The following is a 21,443-nucleotide window of genomic DNA, read 5'->3' as shown; positions in this document are numbered from 1 at the left end:
TTTCAGGAGTACTGATTAGTAGGCGGTTGAGACCACCGAATGGAGTACTTGGTCGTGGTTGGTTCAGGTAAGAATGCCTCGAGCAGGATCGTCTTATGGGTTGTCAGTAAGTGAAAGTGCTGCTTGACTTGCCATTCCCTGTCACATGACTGAACATGAAACAGTCATACGAAATACAATCAGTAACGAGCAGTACTTAAATTACTATAGTTCAAAAGAAAAACGTCTTTTGCATGCTGCACATTAAGTTCTTTTGTTTATCTTGTGCACCCAGCCGCGTTCCGCCTTAGTTACAAAGCATCTTCACTGGGTGTCCTGAAATATTACATGACTTTTCCGTTGGCACATACAGGTTAACTTTTGGACACATAGATTATAGATTTAAAAAAGTTCCTTGAGGTTTTCACAATAAATGGAAAAGTACTTTAAGATCAGTTCTAATTCGTTATTTTTCTCTTAGTTGGAAAACTGGTTGAAAGTTTGCAATTTTTATTTTGGTCACTGTTTTCAACCTACAGGAAATCTGCAAACTTCAGTGAAGTGTTTTAAATTGTAAGATACATGTGCAAGCTTTAAAATGTGTGTCAAACGAAAAATCGTTTAATATTTCAGGAGACTCAGTGAACACGCCTTGTAACTAAGATGAAACGCGTTCTGGTGCACAAGATAAATAAAAAAATTAATATGCAGCACGCAAAAGGTATTTTTCTTTTTAACTACGGCAATTTATATACAGCTGCTGGGAAGTCCGCCCCCCGGTAGCTGAGTGGTCAGCGCGACAGAATGTCAATCCTAAGGGCCCGGTTTCGAATTCCGGCTGGGTAGGAGATTTTCTCCGCTCAGGGACTGGGTGTTGTGTTGTCTTAATTATCATCATTTCATCCCTATCGACGAGCAAGTCGCCGAAGTGGCGTCAAATCGAAAGACTTGCACCCGGCGAACGGTCTACCGGACGGGAGGCCCTAGTCACACGACTGCTGCGAAAATGACCAACACAAATAACGTGCTAATAGTATTTAAAGCTTCCGTTAAAAATGAATGTTCCAGCCTAGCTTTCTGGAACAGTAGATGTTAAAAATTAGTGGTTTACAAGGAATGTTTAGCTTTCACCTTCCTCGTGGTCTCCATACACTATACGTTTCATAGTTCATTGCAGTGAGTCCACAATCTCTCCTAGAACGTCTTTGCAGCCATAAGATTCTCTTTAATATTCAGCAGTACAGATAAATTTCATCATATGATTTGTATTCGACAACACCATAATACTTTCTGCCGGTGAGCGATAGTGTAGCTTCTGGCGCGACTCAGCCTCAATTCGTTGGCAGTTGCACTCGTGTGAGGAAGATAAACTGTTTTTCCCTGACCGACGAAGGATTTTTACCATAATATGTATCCACAAACAAAATTACACATACAGAGTTACTTCCTTCAGTACAGCACTGCTGTGAAAAGGTAAGAGCAACTCACTTATTGTCTTGTAGGAGCACAACCACTGCTTCAGTCCCTCCTACACCTTATAACGTCAGTTCAGAAAATTATGACTGTTTAGTTGAATAGTTTAAGTCTCATACGCAGGTTCAGTATGTATCAACTACTCAGATTCATATCGCTTGTTCGCCAAATGATTTTCGAAAGATCACTGTCCTAACTCTCACAATTACGACTATACTATACAGAAATAAGATTTAATAAACAGATAACATTGAAATTTGAAAATCCTGCTCGCATCTATGTTCCTTATTCGTAATTGTACGGACTTGGACTATTGATGGAACTCTTGTTCTAGGTACTGATTTCTCAGGATCTAAGCACCCAAATTGCGTGAAAATGTAATCACATGTCAGTTCTAGAACAATATATTTGTCCAATGAATACCCGTTTATCATCTGCATTTCTTCTTGGTGTAGCAATTTTAATGGCCAGTAGTGTATTAATGAATCATTAATTTTAATTATTATACAGAGTATGTTCATAATCTATATAAAAATTTCTCCTGAAATTCAAGCAAAAGTTCAGTTCATACACGTGAGTGGCTTTGCACCTGAGTCGCTCTGCCGTATTTTAGTTTATAATCTCCTTATCGCATTATATGTACCTGTGAATTATTTTAGTTTCACTGAACTGTCCTTTATGCTTCCCTTTCAGCACAAGGTTATTCAGCTCTGCCTTTCAATAAGTTTTCGAGGTTACATACATACGCTCATGGAAATGTTAATAAGAATACACAGAAACATCCCTCTATATATACGGTGATTATAATTAAAGATAACCTTTCAAAACGCTGTATAACTAACACCACTGGTCAGAATGACGTCAACTTGCAACGGAATATTATCGGAGAAGGGGGGAAACCTATGGCAGAAGAAACAAAAATTGTGTGAAAATTGATCAATAGATAGCGCTGTATCTGTCAGAGTACGTAAATGAAAACACCTCTCATGCTTTCGACCCATTGAAATTGATATAAACACGCCCTTCGCGACTGCGAGGTTCGCCATGACTGTCTCAATGCAGGATCGCGTTCTGCTTCTAAAGCTGTATTACAAGAACGATGACTGTGCACACGTCGCTCTGCAAAAGTTCCGGACACTGATGGGTTTGAAAAAAGGCGTTGTGTCCGATGACTGCCGTAAATCTGGAGAAAATGACTCGCAAATTCGAAAAGACGGGTTGTTTTGGTGTGCAACCAGGTAGAGGGAGGAAGCGAATTGATTCGACGTCATTGGAAGTAGTGGTCACAGCAAGGAGACGCGTGGTGCAAACGTGTAGTGCATGAAGAATAGCCCGAACATTTCATATACCCGTGAGCATGGTGTGTAAAATTCTACCCAATATCCTTCTTTGCTATCCATTCAAAATTACCCATGTGCACAAGTTGCTACCTGTTGACCTGCCAACAAGAGAGACATTTGCTTTGCAATTTCTTGCTCGCATGAAAGTGGACAATGATTGGCCGTAGAAGATGAAGCCCACTTCCATCTGACAGCATATGCCAATACACAGAATTGTCGAATATGGGCAACGGAAAATCCACATGTAAATCGATCACTGCATCCTGAAAAGATCACTGTGTGGTGCGGATTTACGGCATCATTTATCATAGGGCCATATTTTTTCGAAGAGACAGGTGCTTCCGGTTCTGTTATCTGTACCGTCACTAGTAAGCGCTATGAGTGTGTTTTGCGCAACCACGTCATTACAGCTCTCCAAAGCGTGGATGTGTGGATGGGATTATTTTTATAAAAGGTGGCGCACCTCCACACATTGAAAATCCGGTTAAGCAGCTGCTGAAGCGCCATTTCGGAAATGCTAGGATATAAGCCTCCTTTTCCTACAGCCTGGCCGTCCCGATCACCTGATCTTAATCCGTGTGACTTCTGACTGTGGAGCTATCTGGAAGATGTTGTCTTCAGTGTTCCAATTGCAAACTTAGCTGCATTGAAGGCACGCATTGCGCAACACATTCTGAACGTGACCCCGGAAACACTTCGATCAGTTGTGGAACATGCTGTTTCTCGATTTCAACTTGCTGCAGAAAATGGCTGACAGCAAATTGCACATGTTTTGCACCAGTCACACCGAAAATAATAATCCGATTTGATTTTAGTTGATATTTTTACGCGTTTTTGGCTTCGACATTTAAAAATCGATGTTATTAATAAGTTTTATGCGGTTATTGGCCTCTGGACAATTAAAAACCCATGTGATTTATGGTTTTTATGCGGTTTTTGACTCAGAACAGTTAAAAACCGATGTGAGTGATGCTTTATACGCGATTTTTGGCCTCTGTATAACTAAAAACCGATTTTTCCCATCAGTTGTGATATGACATTGCCGTGGTGGATGGGCTTACGTAATTAACATTATCACACCTGTACACCAATGCTCACTGAGTAGTACAGGTTGTTTAACGTCAAACGTACACCTTAGGCATTGATGTATGAGTCATTTACCACTTGTAGTCGACCACTATTAAGTTACGTGCTTACAGCGCCATCTATTGCTATATTTTGCAACTATTTGTTTTTCTGCAGTCATACGTTTTCCTCCTTCTCCGACAGCATTCTGTTGCAATTTGAGGTCATTCTGGCTAGTGGTGTTATTTCTACAGCGGTTTGAAAATTTAACTTTAATTGTAATCACCCTGTACACAAATGAATCAATTTTACTTACATACCAAGAAAGAAATTTCACTACTCTACAAGTACTATATGCAATTAGTTATGAACCTAGATGCATATAGTACTTATAGAGAACTCAGATACTTTTTCGTGTACCAAGATACAGCAATAAACATGCACCTTTGTTCGGACAACATCTGCCATTTCCTGTATTCCTTATACAGTTAGGAAGATTTCGGGTGGTTACAGATCACTAAAATATTCTTACCCCTATACTAAATTTCTGTACTTGTCTCAACCTCGAAATGTTTTTTCAGGTTCCTCTGTTATCATTATCAATGCCTGTCTCAATTTACGATCTAAAGGTACATTGTCTCTTTGTAATTTCGGTAATGGGCTTACCGATTTCTCTTTTTCTGTGTCACTCAACATCAACTCACTTGGGGTCCACTATGTGGATGTGTGCATGAAGTTGTCAACGATCCCTTCAATTAACATTATGTTCTTCAGCCACTTGGTCTGTTTATTGGAGCAACACATCCTTATTAACCTGCTTAACTCGTCAAATACTCTCCAGTGGGATTTGCTCCTCGGTAGTGCTTAGAAATTAGAATTTACTTAATCTCATTTGCCTGCCAGAATTCTCGCCACTGCAGGGTAGTGAAATTCTGCGCATTATCTAACAAAATATACACAGTCTTGCCAGCTTATGGGAAGAAATCGTTTTCTAGATTACAGATTATTGGGACATTAGTAGCAATTTTTAAGCCATATAGTTTTGTTTATTTTGACAGTGACTCATATACGGCCACAATGTATTTTGCTTCTGCTCTTTCTTTGGGCAGGAGCACACAAACACCAGCAGAAATGATTTGTAGTGGATTATTGGTGATGATGGGATGTGGTTTCCTTTAGAAATTTGTATTACTATGTTATGCTTTCTGGAAAAGGTAATGTTTGCGTATGGTCTGATTCATCTTTCTCTACAAATTGAAAAATAACAGTATTCGTTGTTTTTCTCTGTGCACTTTGTCCCACTGAAGTGCCAGCAAACTCTTTCTGTGTGAAGAATCCAATACTTTTCGCTGCCTTGTCAGAATACAGATGCACCATTTACTGTGCTTTTGGTCACGTCATTAGAACTGAACATTGTTGTGCAATATGGAATGTTTTCTTAAATCCCAAGTATGACTTTGCAAAATTTTTGGCTTCACATTTCTCCCTTTGAGATCACCATCTTGCACCATATTGCTAGACATGCCTACATGATAACACATATGCATCTTTTCTTACATTAATAAGATTTTAAATTCTGTAGACTTCTCTTTGCAGTCCGGCATGTTTCTTACACCTTACGGAAAATGAGATAGTGCACCTGCTGCAATATTGTCTTCTCACTTAATGTGTTTGATCTCAAAGTCATATTTCTGAATTAGCAATGCCCATCAGACCAATCAAGCGGGCAGTTATTTACAGTTTAGCAAGCAACTCAAGGCTTAATGTTCATAATATATTTTGGTATGGATCCCAGCGAAATACAGTGAAATTTTTTTGCCCAGATTGGTATAAATGTCCCCAGGTCTGTTGTGGTATACGTTCACTAAAAATTGGCCGAGGTAAAAGCTGCCTTTCGGTGGCTGAGCGCTATCTTTTGCCCAAACGCTATCTTAACATTATTTAACTCTCCCTGAGTTGAAAATCATCTGAAGTTTCATGAGTATTAATTCCAACATGAAGGGACATCTGCACAATAGAAATTTAATCTGTGAATTTCAGAATGACCAATCACGATATAGACTTTACTAGATATTTCAAGTGATTTTCTCTCAACGAATTTATAGGGTTAGAGATTACAGGGTGAGGAAAGATGTGCTTGTATGCATGTTGGGGTGAAGTTTACTGAAGAATTTATTTAACAGATGGAGCATACTCCTGAACTGGCTTTTACATAGAACACACATAAAAGTGCTAATCCTATGGTTCCATATACGAGAGGATGTTAGAAATGTATTGACAATCACTTGTCAGCAAAGAACTGGCTGGATTGAGAAAACGCAAGACAACGTCATACTGACGCGCAATTTCTCATACACAAAGATTCAAAAGAAAGGTTCACCACTTTTCATTAATAAATGTATCATCAAATACAGATCATGACTCACCCGAAACAAATCTTGCAAATTAACTGGACACACAATACATGAAGTGAATCATGACTGATTAAAGACTGAATTCGGTTCCATCTGTATTTACACAAAACGATACTTAAATCATCACTAGCTAGAATCCTGCACTGTTCCTATCGATTGAGTTCACTCGTTATAGAGAAACCAAACTCAAAATCGAACGAACTCCCATCCAGAAGTCACTACTTACTTAACTTCTTGCCTTATCTTGTCTCGTCTTTGCCCCAGTAAGTTCTCTTCCTTGCCCGTGTATACAAAGAGTGATCAAAGTGGTTGGGCCCTCTGACCAAGATGCTTTTGCCAGTAAAAGCAGGCATTTCTTCCAATTGGAAGAGAAGAGAAGAACGCCTGGTCCTTTTGGCCTAAAATATTCAACTGCATCGAATGGCTGAAAGTGTAGAGACAGCGTTCAAAAACTTGGGTTCGAAACGGCCAATTCTGTCGCTTCATGACTGGAGATGCGAAAACACATGTGGTGATGACACCAGGGGTAGCTTCGAAAATACCATTCTTCTTTCCAGGCTGCTAGTGCAAAGCTAAACCAAGAGCTTCCACCTCAGTTTCCCTAGTCTCATGCATTTGTAATTATAGCCATCTGCAATTATAGCCACATTCATTTCGGGCAGTATATCGTCGATGAATCGGGTGACTTTGTCCAGTGAGTTGCTCTAGCACGCAGTCAAGTGTGCTAATGAATTCACTAGCACTTACATTCAATTCAAATGGTAACACGTTAAAATGAAAGCTGTATCTTGCGTGGATTCTGTCTCTAAAAGGACTTGCAAGTGTGATTCACAGAAATCAATTGAAGTCGAATACTTCACGGAGTGCAATCGTTGTATTTGTTATTCTATATATTCAGGACATGACGTAATCCGCCAGGGTAGCCGAGAGCGCTAACGCGCTGCTTCCTGGACTCGGGTAGCCGCGCCGGCCCCGGATCGAATCGGCCTGGCGGATTAACGGCAAGGGCCGATGTGCTGGCCAGCCTGTATGTGGTTTTAAGGCGGTTTTCCACATCCCGCTAGGTGAACACCGGGCTGGTCCCCGTGTTCCGCCTCCGTTACACGGCTCGCAGACATCTGAACACATTCGCACTATCCCATGGATTACACTCGACGCAGACAGTCGGGGTACACTAATTCCGTCCCGAGGGGACGGGCATCCAGCCGCCCCTTAACCATTAACATGCCAAATCCGATTAACAGTGGCTGACCTTGCATAACTGCGGGATAAGGCTCAAGCGATAGAATACCCCGGACATGATCTATTTTGTTAATTGCTCTACCATTAATAATTAGTGGAATATTTAACTTTGACCACAGCTAACCATCGGCTGCCACATGGGCTCGTAGATGTTTTGGTAATATTCCATTCTCACAGTCTTCTGATTTCATTCATCTCAGTTGGCCTTTTTGAGCGAGGAATAGGGCAGGATAGATGGCAAAACGGTTTGTGAGGCATAAAATTTAAGTGGTAGATGCAACTTTTATTATCTGTGGTTTCCTCTCGGCCATCTTAGCATATTGTTTCAAAAGACTGGTCAAACTGGTACGCTATACTTCAATTAAACAAGTGCTTCAGCGACTATATTTTTTAACTTGCGTCTCTGGACTGAGGTTTTCGCTCTGATCCGATTGCAGTGAGCTGTACTCCTGGTTCTCCATTTCTGTTAACTCGAGCCTTACACTCCAGCAGTGTTTGTCATGGTCAGGCTACGTTTATATTAATTCTGATACCAAGTCATTTCCATTAATTACAAATGGACATTTTCCCATAGAAAGAGGTAATTGTTACTTACTCTCATATAGAAAATTCACTCCCTGGATATTGTCAGCTACAAGGGAATTAACAATTAGTTGCTCCATTTCACACTCTCGACTAGACAGATGAATGTTCTCACACTCCAACATCTGGTACCTATCACTCTCAAGATCTGCCAATTACTGATCGGGAAGGTGGGCACTTCCATCGTCTCACATATTCTACTACAAAAATCGTTGGAGACCAAGCCCAGTGCAACACTGGTGTCTAAAATAACAGTAGTAGAAATGTTTTATAATGCGTCTTCATCGCTGATTGTGACACCATATCATGTCCAGCCCAGTCGTTTGAGGAGTTGGAGCGTAACTTCTCTTTCATATTGTATCCATTGTCATACCTACTTAGATATGTTTCCTGTTGTTTGCCCCTATCCCATTCTTGGACCACCTGTTGGAGGCTTTGTGTGGTCGAGTTTAGTTTTCCTGACTGGAACCAGATGGTTGACTTCCATCGTCCATCATGTTCCTTTCCACATTCGAATTATACCAATTCGAATTACAGCTGTAATTCACAGACTGGTTTTCCCATTATTAGCTGTTATTAATCAGGCTGGAATAACTAGTGTTGAAAGTATTACATTCAGAAACATTTATCAATTCCTCAAGAATACTGATCGGTAGTTTTTCCAATAGGATCTTCATGACATCGGATTGCGATAGCAGATTGTATCTAATCTTATCCAAGTATTTTTTGAAGAGTTTTCGCAGGATCCCTTGGTACAACTGGTACGGTTTGGGATTGGCTACTTCTTGGCACAATGCCTCTTGCACGTCAACTAACCAATATTTTGCGATGAACGCACTCTCGATTTCTTCGTACGTTCTACAGCACTCAACTACTTCTGTAGCAGCATTTCCTTGGATGAAGTCTGTCACCAAAGCGATTCGCTGTGCATCGGTCCACGATTTAGACAAAGCTCTCCGAAGACAGCAGGGTGCACTGTCCTTTTATTTAGCAGAAAATTTGAAATTGTTGGTGGCTTATCAGGTTTTCTTCAATCATTGTCAAAATGAAGAATGGCATTGCCCCCACATCACACTCAAGATTGAGCAATAAAGCGGCTTGCATTTCGGGCTGCACCTGCGACATTTTATTCTACGGTGTATTGGAAATAAAGATTTCCTCCGAATTTGGTGCCTCATCTCTCATCTTGTAATATATTCCTCACTTATGCTCGTTCTGTATTTATCGCCTCAAGACGTCCACTTACAGCATTCTGCCGGCCGCGGTGGCCGTGCGGTTCTAGGCGCTGCAGTCAGGAACTGCGGGACTGCTGCGGTCGCAGGTTCGAATCCTGCTTCGGGCATGGATGTGTGGGATGTCCTTAGGTTAGTTAGGTTTAAGTAGTTGTAAGTTCTAGGGGACTGATGACCTAAGATGTTAAGTCCCATAGTGCTCAGAGCCATTTGAACCATTTACAGCATTCTGCCATAGTGAAAGGTCTTGGGTTAACTTTTCATTAATCTTGCACAATTCGTTATGCACCACAGCATTGGAACACATATTCACCTTGGTGATTTCCATAGAAATTTTACCGACCACCACTCAGATATTAGCACTGTCTAGATTTGATGATTGTTTTTCTTTGGTTAGCGTTCAAGTGGCAAATGCTTCTGCTGACAATTTTCATTACGATTCGAATCGATCATCCATATCTTTATCACGTTTCACTGCCGAACTGTCTACCTTTGTAAATATCTGAACAGTTAACTACCCTAAAACTACTCAGTACAATGTGAGATATTCCTTTGCAATGAATTTGATACAAGTAATCTTATGTGAAAGGGTATAAAGAGTAACTGAATGAACTACTCCACTGATGAAGGCTTGGAATTATTCGATCTTTTATATTTTATACTCTCCACTCAGGCTGTAGTTAAGTCACAGCTTCTCAAATATCATCAAGATAAAAGACGTTTAGTGCTTTGACTCAAATGTCTCAATGACGGATTGTTAATTGATAAACATGAAGCGAAATATGTTTTACCCGTATGTCTTTCTTTTTTTTTTTTTTTTTTTTTTTTTTTTTTTTTTTTTTTTTTTTTTTGCTCTTAACAATTACCGTACCTGAACTGAACAAGTCGTTAATTCAGATCGCACAACCAAGTAGTGATAATCAGAAGCGTAATCGTACTTGCTACCAGAATCGCGAAGAGCAGTAAGGTTTTTCACCTCATGCTGTTTGTTTTATAAACTCATGAAACCAGCGAATGGCAAAGAATTACATTGAAACACCCTAAGCCGCGAAACACCTTAAAACTCTGCATATAACTGCTTTGGAGCATACGCCTAACAGCTGAGATAAAACAATAGTGCTAAGTTCAAAATCGTAAGTGATACGTTATAATACTATGCGGATTATAACTGAAGTACAGCCACCAGCCACAAGCATCGCATAATATGTTTGGTATTATCATTTCCCACATTTAAAAATCCATCTACAGGTGTCTTTAAAATGTTTCCATGCTTCAGTCTCCTTACGTGTATAGAAGTTTTTAAGAGCTACCTGATGACAGATTTAAGATCAATTTTAAGTACCGTACTCGTTGAATGCGAGTAAATTATATGAACTTTCTTATACCATAACTGTGTCTGATTGCTGTATTAAAGCTATAATCACCCTCATCTTACTACAGCCATGTTTCTCATAATGGCTGTTTTCCACGAGAGTTCATCGGATGGTAGGAAAACAGAGAGACAATTCAGTTAATTATTCGTAGACTATATGTGACAGCTTCTTCTTTGCTGGTACAATGGCGGATGGCAATAATGTATGAATTTCCGATGTTTTTAATTCCATCAATTTGATTACCTGAAGGATGATAATAATAACTAATAATAATAAATAATAGTCATAATAACAATAAAACAAGGCCAATAACAACCAGAGAAGAGAAGCTTCTATCGGATCAAGAAAGGCTAATATGCTCCTGTTTCAAAAGGTTGTGACTGAAAAGTGGGGGTACCAGCTGTCTCGTTCTGTCTTCCTCAGGATGTTTAAAAATTTTCCCAATAGTTTTGGCATGCGAACATTTTCGCATTCCTTTTAACATGCAGCTCACATTTCACTCTCACAAGCCACCCTAAATGCAACTCGCTCACACCCAGTAGTTCATAGCTGTGTCACTGATACCCATCTGCTCACACTTGCCCATTCACACTAATTCATTCAGCCCAACTCATTGTCATTATCTCTTTGTGTCTCTCTCTGTCACTGTCTCCTTCGTGTAGTATTACTACTACTGTCTCCTCGCTCTTGCTCTCACTTATTGCTACTGCCTCATTCATTTCTTCCCACTGCCGCTGTCTCTTCTCACTGACACTACCTCTCACCGTCTCGTTATCATTTTCATATACTCTGTCTCTCATCATTACCGGTTCTCACCTACTCTCACTTTCTCCTTCTCCTTCCCACTGGCACTGCCTCCTTCACGATTTTCCTAGCACTGTTCTGTCACGGTCAACTACGTCGTATTGACACTGTTGTCCCTCTATTTCTCTCACACTGTCGTTGTCCCCTTTGCTGTTTCTATACCACAACCATCGAATACTGTCTTCGAGCATTTATTATTTTTCTGTCTCTTAACGACTGCCACTGTCTCTTCCTCTCCCCACATAATACAGTGTGAATACGTTGCTTTCCAAGACATCTGCGAAAATTTTTAAGGGTGCTGAAAAAGGTAGAGTGAGGCAGATGGTAACCCACTTTTCGAACTGAGTCTTTTAAAACAGGAGCATATTCGCCGTTTTTGTGCTCCGATAGGAGCATTTTTCATCTGGCTCCCCCCATTTCCCTGTAACAGGAGGGTACATCACTCCCATGAAAAGATCTTTATCGGTCAGTAAAATTTTGATATGAAATTGAAATAAAGAAAAGCGAATTTCGTATCACCGACCGGATTTTACGAGTACAAAAGTTTTACATCGGCTTTGGTACTATAACTCATTTTGGTGATAACGCAGACATTTTACAGCATATTTCTTGGTTATAAATCATTTTATAAACTATGTTTTCGCCTCAAGCCTGAAATTACATGCCGATTAGACGTGCACAGGTAGGGTACTTTTGAAAATAGATGAAGAATCCAAGAAAATTTTCTATATTATTCGAGAAAGGGATCTTTGAAATTTAAAGTAGAAATTTCAGCCATTTCTTTTCCGTAGTCATTTTGGAAACCGCGGCTCAGTTCTGATATGAAAATGTGGAAAAGAACTCTTTTGTGGCTGTTTTCTAAGAAACCGCCCTTGAACAGTGGTGCCTCCGTAAGATCCTTAAAGCTCATCGTAAACAACATCAAATGAAAAAAAAAAAAAACCAAACGAATGGCTCCATTTGCCTAAGCATGAGGAAATGTGCAATACTCGTTTACCTGTACTGTGCGATACAGTAAGACCATCCTCCCTCTAAGGACACAAATAGCCACTACACCAAGGACTACCCAAAACACTTTACCATACCTTTGTATCACCAACAGAGCAGGAGATATGAGACCCGAAAAATACCGTTTCTCTCCGCAACGTTTCAGAAAGTATTTCGCAGCTTATGCTGCCGCACGTGCACCAACAGCAAGGGCAGGATTGCAGTGGGTGTGAGTGAGGCTGGGTCGAGAGGAAAATACATGCTCGCACAATTTCTATATATTTTCTTTTGACAACCTTGCCTTCCAGGAAGGTGTGAGACACAGAATACGTTACTGCTAACATCAAATTTGAAAATTTGCTATAATTTAAAAATAGGAAATAAAACACACAATATCAATGAATATCCATAAAACCAATGAAATATCGGTCACATGTTTTCCTTCTTAGAAGCCAACAGGCACTAGAATTTAGCAACATCATGCATCAAGTACAAAAATGTAAAAATAAAATATGTCACACAGTCACGGTTCAACACATGTACAATACTGTTTGGTACCCAACAGCTTTTCGTAGAACAATTTTGACGTATCTTGACAACTTGACAAATTCTACCGAAGCCTGTTACAAATGGCTGCTAATGCCAAAAAAAGGGTCTTAAAAATACACATTCGACCTTTTAGATTTTCAACTCTTGCGCAGTTACCAAAACTAGCAGGAAAATAGGTTACAAATGACAAACAGACAGTAGTGATCAAGTTCGAATTTCGTTCGTTGCCAACACTGTGACCTGAGCCAATGTTTCTAAGTACACCCTAACCGCTGTAGGCCAAACAACAAACGCATCAAATAAGCCTAGCCTCTCAAGCCAAGTAATTGCTAAGAGCATCCAAAATTAAACTTTCCTTGATCAGATCTCTCCACGGGGGGAATTCTCCAATAGTATGTTCAAATGCGTGAGCATTCCTAAGGAACCAAACAGCAAAGGTCATCGTCCCTAGACTTACGCATTACTTAAACTAACTTATGCTAATAACAACACACACACTCATGCCCGAGGGAGGACTCGAACCTCCGGCAGGAGGGTCCGCGCAATCCGTACATGGCGCCTCAAACCGCGCGGTCATTCCGCGCGCCTACAATAGTAGAAATCCAGGTTAAAGTATTTAACTTTACTCAATCACCAAGGACACAAAGACACACAAGAATAACTTCTCATGCAACATACACCAAGGGATAAACAACTTTAAGTAGGAACTGACACATGAAAAGACAGCAACAGCTCGATAACGTAACTCGAAAACTTAATTACAATAACAACCTAACCAGTTAACGCATTTATGGACAATTTCCGTCCATCACCGCTTCGGCACAATTACTGAAACACGTACATCAAAAATATGATTGAAATTACATCACTGACAGTAGTCTGAGACACAACTCTTAGAATGGAAATGCATATTTCATCCCGTCCCTTATACGCTCTGCCCTGTACTGAACTTTTCTGACTGCTAGAATATAAATTTAATTTAGCTGAGAGAATGTAAACTGTCAATAACTTTAAACCAAAGCAAAACTGCTTGAATTTACGTAACACAAAACTGAATCCGATGCAACACTATTGATTGGAAATTAGCGATGGTAATAAAACAAAAACTTTATCAATTCGAAAATAATGGTCCCTGCGCTTAATGAATGTTATCCCTGAAATAATAAATTTTCTTAAGTTCTTCTGCGCAACTGTAACGCTCTTGGCACTGCTCTTTATTAGTGTTTTAAACTATATAGTTATCAAACAGCTATTCTGCAAGGCTGTTGCTTAGCATACATTATAATTAAATCGAATATGACATAAAAATACTTAATCAAAAATGAGATGTATAAGGGAAGTGGTATTGACTTATACTAAATAACAATATGACACTAACCTTACAACTTGTTTTTTGACTCTGAAAATCCATAATGGTCACAATTAACACACTCAGTAAACTGATTAAACATTAACAATTAGCTTTACAAAATCATTGGATGTGGTTGCTATATTTTGTCTCAATAAAAACTTGTGAAGACGTGTATTGCATTAGTAACAAAATATCTTTCTTTACCTTAATTATTTCCAGCTTCTTTTGAGATTCCTTTTGCAGGCAGCAAACATCATAGTATCTTGCAAATAAAAAAAATTACCGTCTGTACCGAGGAAGTATACATCCAGCACACATCAGCTAAAACACGTCTTTACACTTAAAGAGTCCTCCATACATCATTCGATCCAAAGTTATGCTAACAAATTACCCATAAGATCTTGAATCAGCGATCGCTTTTCACCAACGACGCTACTACACAACCGATACTGGTTTAATATAATATATTCTTACAAAATTTGAATTAATTTATCTTGTGCGTATACCTTTCACTATCATAAACGCTTCACATTTATTTTCAGTGCAATGCAAGGTTCCTTTTTCCACGCATTTACAAACAGAGCTATTGTGCAACAACAGCGGCGAGAAAGCCCTACAAATTCAGAACACTGGAACTACCGGAACGGACAAATTCGTCATCATATATCGTGTTCACAAAACCCTCAGCGCCTAGGACGAGATGTTCAGACTCTGAAATTTAGTACCCAAGGCAGAGTGCGTAGACACACTACTTCATCCCAAGCGAGTAGGACACAGTCTGCAGCAAATGGTAGTTTTCACTCCAACTGCCTTCAACGTCATTTTGCCCTATGCTCTGTTCCGACCATTTGCCATCGCATGTCCACAAATCGGGCCACCACAGCCAATGTCCGCAATCGTTCTCCGTCCACTTCACGTCAGTGTGCACGGACTGTTTATTCCTTCCTGGACGACGCCGGGAATTCTAATCAGCTCCTCCTTGCCGAGCGCAGAGCTGCCTCGCCTCACCCACCACAGTGCCCTCTTTCGCCGCTGACGGACAACCGCTGCTCACGGCAGCCAGCTCTTCTCAGCTGCCGGCCGCGGCGGGAAGTTCAAACACCGCGGTCGGTTTGATGCTGCAACGTCACAGTACCGAATAATAATAATAGGTACTAATAATAATAATAATAATAATATTCTCTAAAACAGATAAATGGACGAAGATTACGAGTATAGCTCATATTACACAATAAATCTTTACTACCTCTACTGTCGTGCTCTCAGTGGGAGTCATTCCTAAAGAGTTCTCACAGGAAGAAAATACAAACCTCGGCATTTTTGTAATTTCGGAAGGAATTTATGAGGTTCTTGCAACTGCGAAAAAATTTATGTTATTCCAACTTCGTGCCAAACAGTTAAGAGTAGTGCTCGTGCTACATCTAGCATATAAAAAGTATATTGAAGAGCCAAAGAAACTGGTACACATGTCTAATATAGTGTAGGGGTCCGCGAGCACGCAGAAGCGCCGCAACACGACGATGCATAGACTCGACTAGCGTCTGAAGTAGTGCTGGAGGGAACTGACACCATGAATACTGCAGGGCTGTCTGTAGATCTGTAAGAGTACGAGGGGTGGCGATCTCTTCTGAACAGCACGTTGCAAGGCATCCCAGATATGGTCAATAATGCTCATGTCCGGGGAGCCTGGTTGCCAGTGGAGGTGTTTAAACTCAGAGGAGTGTTCCTAAGGCCACTCTGTAGCAATTCTGGACGTGGAGGGTGTCGCATTGTCCTGTTGGTATTCCCATCGTGGACAGCCCATGCTGACATGCAGAGTCCATGAATTCATGAGGTTCTCTCCATACCCGTTTACGATTTGAAACGAGACTCGTCCAACCAGGCGACATGTTTCCAGTCGTCAACAGTCCAATGTCGGTGCTGGTGGGCCCAGGCGAGACGTAAAGCTTTGTGTGGTGCGGTCATTAAGGACACGCGAATGAGCCTTCGGTTCCGAAAGCCCATTTCGATGATGTTTCGTTGAATGGTTCGCACGCTGACAGTTGTTGATGGCCCGGCTTTGAAATCTGCAACAATTTGCGTAAGTGTTACACTTCTGTCACGCGGAACGATTCTGTTCAGTGGCCGTTGGTCCCGTTCTTGCAGGATCTTTTTACGGCCGCAGTGAAGTCGGAGATTTGATGTTTTACCGGCTTCCTGATATTCGCGGCACACTCATGAAATGGTTGTACGTGAAAATTACCACTACATCGCTACCTCGGAAACGCTGTGTCTCATCGTTCATGCGCCGACTATAACACCACGTTGAAACTCACTTAAATCTTGATAACCTGCCATTGTGGCAGCAGTAACCGTCCAACAACTGCTCCAGATACTTGTTGCCTTATATAGGTGTAGCCGACCGCAGCGCCGTATTCTGACTGTTTAAATATCTCTGTATTTGAATACGCATACCTATACCAGTTTCTTTAGTGCTTCAGTGTAATACGTTTATTGTCTTTAGTTTAATGTTTCACCGATTCTGAGGCTATTAGAAAAAGCAGGATGCTTGGTCTAAAATAATGGATTAGTCATAGTTTGTCCAAGAAGCTTACGAAAATTTAACAATAGTGCTATACCGTGAATGCGAAATTCTCCCATAACAGCGAAATCGGAACTTGAACACTGTCGCTGCTGAATATGATTTTTATAACTTGTCTGTAACTAAAATTTTCCGTTTGTTGCAGACAACGGTAAACGCAGGTGTGAAGCTGAATTCTACCCCTGCTTCAATCACTGCTGTCAGTAAGTAGCAGATAGTTACTTTCTGCAAACTGCATAAATCCATCTTCTAGTTTGTAAAAGCTAGCTCCACGTTATTTTGAATCTCTGCTAGAGTTTTTCTTGGTGTCCCCCTCCCTATCTCCATCCTCCCCCCCTCCTCCCTCCTTATGACTCTCCCACGCCATCCACAATTCTGTATCATCAGTGCCAATCTGCTTCTACACTCATGCTCATATATTAAAAATAATTGCAAAATGTGGTGCCACACAACGTGGCGCTACACAAAACTAGCGCTAATAGTATAGGCACATAGGGAACACACACGACACAGATCTGTAAGTCCACGGTATTGGTGATAAGTTGAGAAAAGCGCCCCGAAACACATGTGCTACAAAATGCCAATGTTTCCTGCGCTTGTACCCCGACGTTAATATGGGATATGATCACCTTGCACACGTACAAAGGCCGCACAACGGGTTGGCATACTCTCGATCAGGTGGTCGAGCAGCTGCTGGGGTATAGCCTCCAATTCTTGCATCAGTGCCTGTCGGAGCTCCTGAAGTGTCGTAGGGGTTTGAAGACGTGCAGCGATACGTCGACCGAGAGCATCCCAGACGTGTGGGGTTTAGGTCTGGAGAAGAGGCAGGCCACTCTATTCGCCTGATATCTTCTGTTTCAAGGTACTCCTCCACGATGGCTGCTCGGCGGGGCCGAGCGTTATCATCCATCAGGAGGAAGGTGAGACCCACCGCACCCCTGAAAAGGCGGACATACTGGTGCAAAATGACGTCCCGATACACCTGACCTGTTACAGAACCTCCTTGAAAGACGTGCAGGGGTGTACGTGCCCCAATCATAATCCCACCCCACACCACCAAACCACAACCTCCATACAAGTCCTTTTCAAGGACATTAAGGGGTTGGTATCTGGTTCCTGGTTCACGCCAGATGAAGACCCGGCAGGAATCACTGTTCAGACTACCTGGACCCGTCCGTGAACATAACCTGGGACCACTGTTCCATTGACCATGTACTGTGTTCTTGACATGAGGCTTTACGGGCTTACCTGTGACCAGAGGTTAGTTTGCAGGTCTCCAGGCGAATAAATCATATCTGTTCAGTCGTCTGTAGACTGTGTGTCTGGAGACAACTGTTCCAGTGGCTTCGGTAAGGTCCCGAGCAAGGCTACCTGCAGCACTCTGTGGCTGTCTGCGGGCACTGATGGTGAGATATCGGTCTTCTTGTGGTGTTGTACACTGTGGACGTCCCGTACTGTAGCGCCTGGACACGTTTCCTCTCTGCTGAAATCGTTGCCATAGTCTTGAGATCACACTTCGTAGCGCAGGGATGGCCCATGCTACGACCTGCTGTGTTTGACCAGCCTCCAGTCGCCCTAGTATTCTACCCCTCGTAACGTCATCAATTTATGTTCTTTGAGCCATTTTCAACACACTGTCACCATTAGCACGTCTGGAAACGTCTGAATACTTATTCGCTGCACCGTACTCTGACATGCACCAACACACTTTTTGCGTATATGGACTGCTGCCAGTGCCACCGTGCGACGAACGCAGGTCAAATGCACCCCACGGTCACACTCCGAGGTGATTTAAACCCACAAACCGCCCATTAGAGCGTTGTTTCACCATATATCATCATTATCCTTCAAAATGAGCATGATTGTAATATCATAGCTGATTCGGACTTCCAGCGCCACCTTCCTACCTAGAATGTAGAATTCTTTCTCTTGTTACCTTGCTATTCACTTCAACATTTAAAACCTTTATGCTTGCTCCTTATTTAACTGCGGTCTTCGCTGTTATAAATGGTTCTTAATCTTTCCACCAGATAGGTTGCCCTACAAGTTGTACTACCCCCAACTCACGTTTCGTCTCCAAATCCTGTCTTCATCTTAACAATAAGGGGTCCCGTAACAGGAAATGTTGTTTTCCTGACTTCATGAAACAGACCTGTTTCAGACTCTAAAATAAAATTACCGCGACATCAGCAATACGCGTAATATTCATCCATTACGTGAAATATTCAAACGGCGCGTTACCTTTTGAGGTTCCTGCCATTAAAAAATAGTGTCCCTTCCCTCTTGCGTCACGTCTTTTATGTGTGGACACGGTACCTCCCACCACACCTCTGTTGGACCAGAGTCGTACTGACACTACAGTTACTTTAACGCCTCCATTTACGACAAGAAGAGGGTCTACAACTTTTCCAGGATATCTGTCGCTAATGAGAGAAATAGCGAGACTGATTTCCCGAAAGTATCGAAACTTTGCGACAAGGGATCTAGTCATAATATAAAGGCACAATGTTACTTCACATGGCTCGTGGTGGGTCATGAAAGTAGGATTTGATAGAAATATGGACATGTAATGAGGCTCATATAGGAAGTGATATGTAATCAATGCATTGTGAGGCGTGAAATTATTTAAGAACAGGCAGCAAGCTGCAAGTGAAAAATAAATCCGAAACTTATTTTGTAATTGACATAAATGGTTGTATCTCCGTCACATGTTGCATTAGAAGTATCCTTTTTATTTCTTGTTGGTGACTAATTTCGAAAACCTATGTCCATTTGCAAACCATATGTACTGTAATTATAACAATACAGCCGAAAGCCTATGTACAAAAATTATCCCTACAGTGACGATCAGAGCATCACTATGGCCGATTCAACAAGAGTAAACAGACGACATAGTGCAGTTCTGCAACATCTGTCCTGTGTGGTCTACTTACTGTTCTTGAGTCGGCCGTACTGCCGTTTTCATCGACACTGAAGGGTCGATTCTTGTGCATAGGTTTTCGCCTGTATTGTCATACTTACGGTACTGATGATCTGAAAAATGATACAGCTGTCCGAAACTGGTCACCATCAAAACATTAAAAAAAAAAGATACTTATGACGCAGCTACAACCACACGTTTTCAGAGATTCCCAATTCATTCAAGCTTTACTGTGCAAATGGATTACATGAAATGATTTCATTTACAGATAAATAGCACAAGCGATTGTTAGATACCAGGTAGCGAGCCGTGCTGAAACACTCAAATCTGGTGATTCGTGTAGAAAGGTATCCGACGCGAGATGGCTGCACGAAGGGAAATAACAGACTTTGAACCGTAATGGCAGTTGGAGTTAGACCTGTAGGACTTTCTATTTCGGAAATTGATAGGAAATTCAATATTCCGCGATCCACAGTGTCAAGACCGTGGCAAGAATACCAAATTTCAGGCATTACCTCTTATAACGGACAACGCAGTGGCAGACGGCCTTTACTTAACCACCAAGAGCGGCGGCGTTGGCGTAGAGATGTCAGTGGCAACATACGAGCAACACTGCGTGAAATAGCCGTAGAAATCAATGTAGGACCTACGACAAATGTATCCTTTAGGACAGTCCGGCGAAATAAGGCATTAATGGGCTGTGGCAGCAGACGACCGACGCGAGTGTCTTTACTAACAACATAACATCGGTTACAGATCCTCTCCTGGGCTCGTGACCCTATCGCTTGGACCCTAGACGATTGGGAAACCATGGCCTGGTCAGCTGAGTCCCGTTTTCAGTCGCTAGAGCTTATAGTAGGGTTCGATACTTGGTGACCTTTTGCAATCATTCCGCCGATGGAATTTTTATGGATGACATTGTACTATAACACGAAGTCACAATTGTCCACTATTGTTTGAGGAACATTCTGGACAATGCGACCCAGTGATTTGGCCACGCTGGTCGCATGACATGAATCCCATTAAACGTTTATGGGACATAATTTAGTGATCAGATAGTGCACAAAATCAAGCATCGGCAACTCTTTCGCAATTATGAACGCCGTTAGGGGCAGCATTTTCTGTACTGGACTTCTAACGATTTGTAGAGTCCATGCGGAGTCGAGATACTGCACTACGCCAGGGAAAATGAGGTCCGAGAAGAAATTAGGAGGTATTCCATGACTTTGGTCATCTCAGTGTACTCCAACATGAAGTAATTTGATGTCTGTAAGTTTCATTCTGTTTAATAAACATCAATAACATCCATGAAATATTAATTTCGATAATTATTCAGAGACGAACAATCTGATTGACTTTTCCAGTATTCATCCTTTCAGGACCTGGCCACGGTTTATAGCAAACATAAAATTATTTTTCAGAAGCATTTTTCACAAGGCGAGTCAGTATTGATCCTGCCCTAGTAGTGAATGCTGTCACTGCGCTTTAGTGGACAACTTCATTATCAGGACAATACTTGAAGGTTAAAAGTAAACTTCCTAACTTTGTTTC

Source organism: Schistocerca piceifrons, chromosome 5 (genome assembly GCF_021461385.2).
Source record: "Schistocerca piceifrons isolate TAMUIC-IGC-003096 chromosome 5, iqSchPice1.1, whole genome shotgun sequence".
NCBI classification, from domain to species: domain Eukaryota; kingdom Metazoa; phylum Arthropoda; class Insecta; order Orthoptera; family Acrididae; genus Schistocerca; species Schistocerca piceifrons.
Note: the sequence above shows the minus strand (reverse complement) of the source record.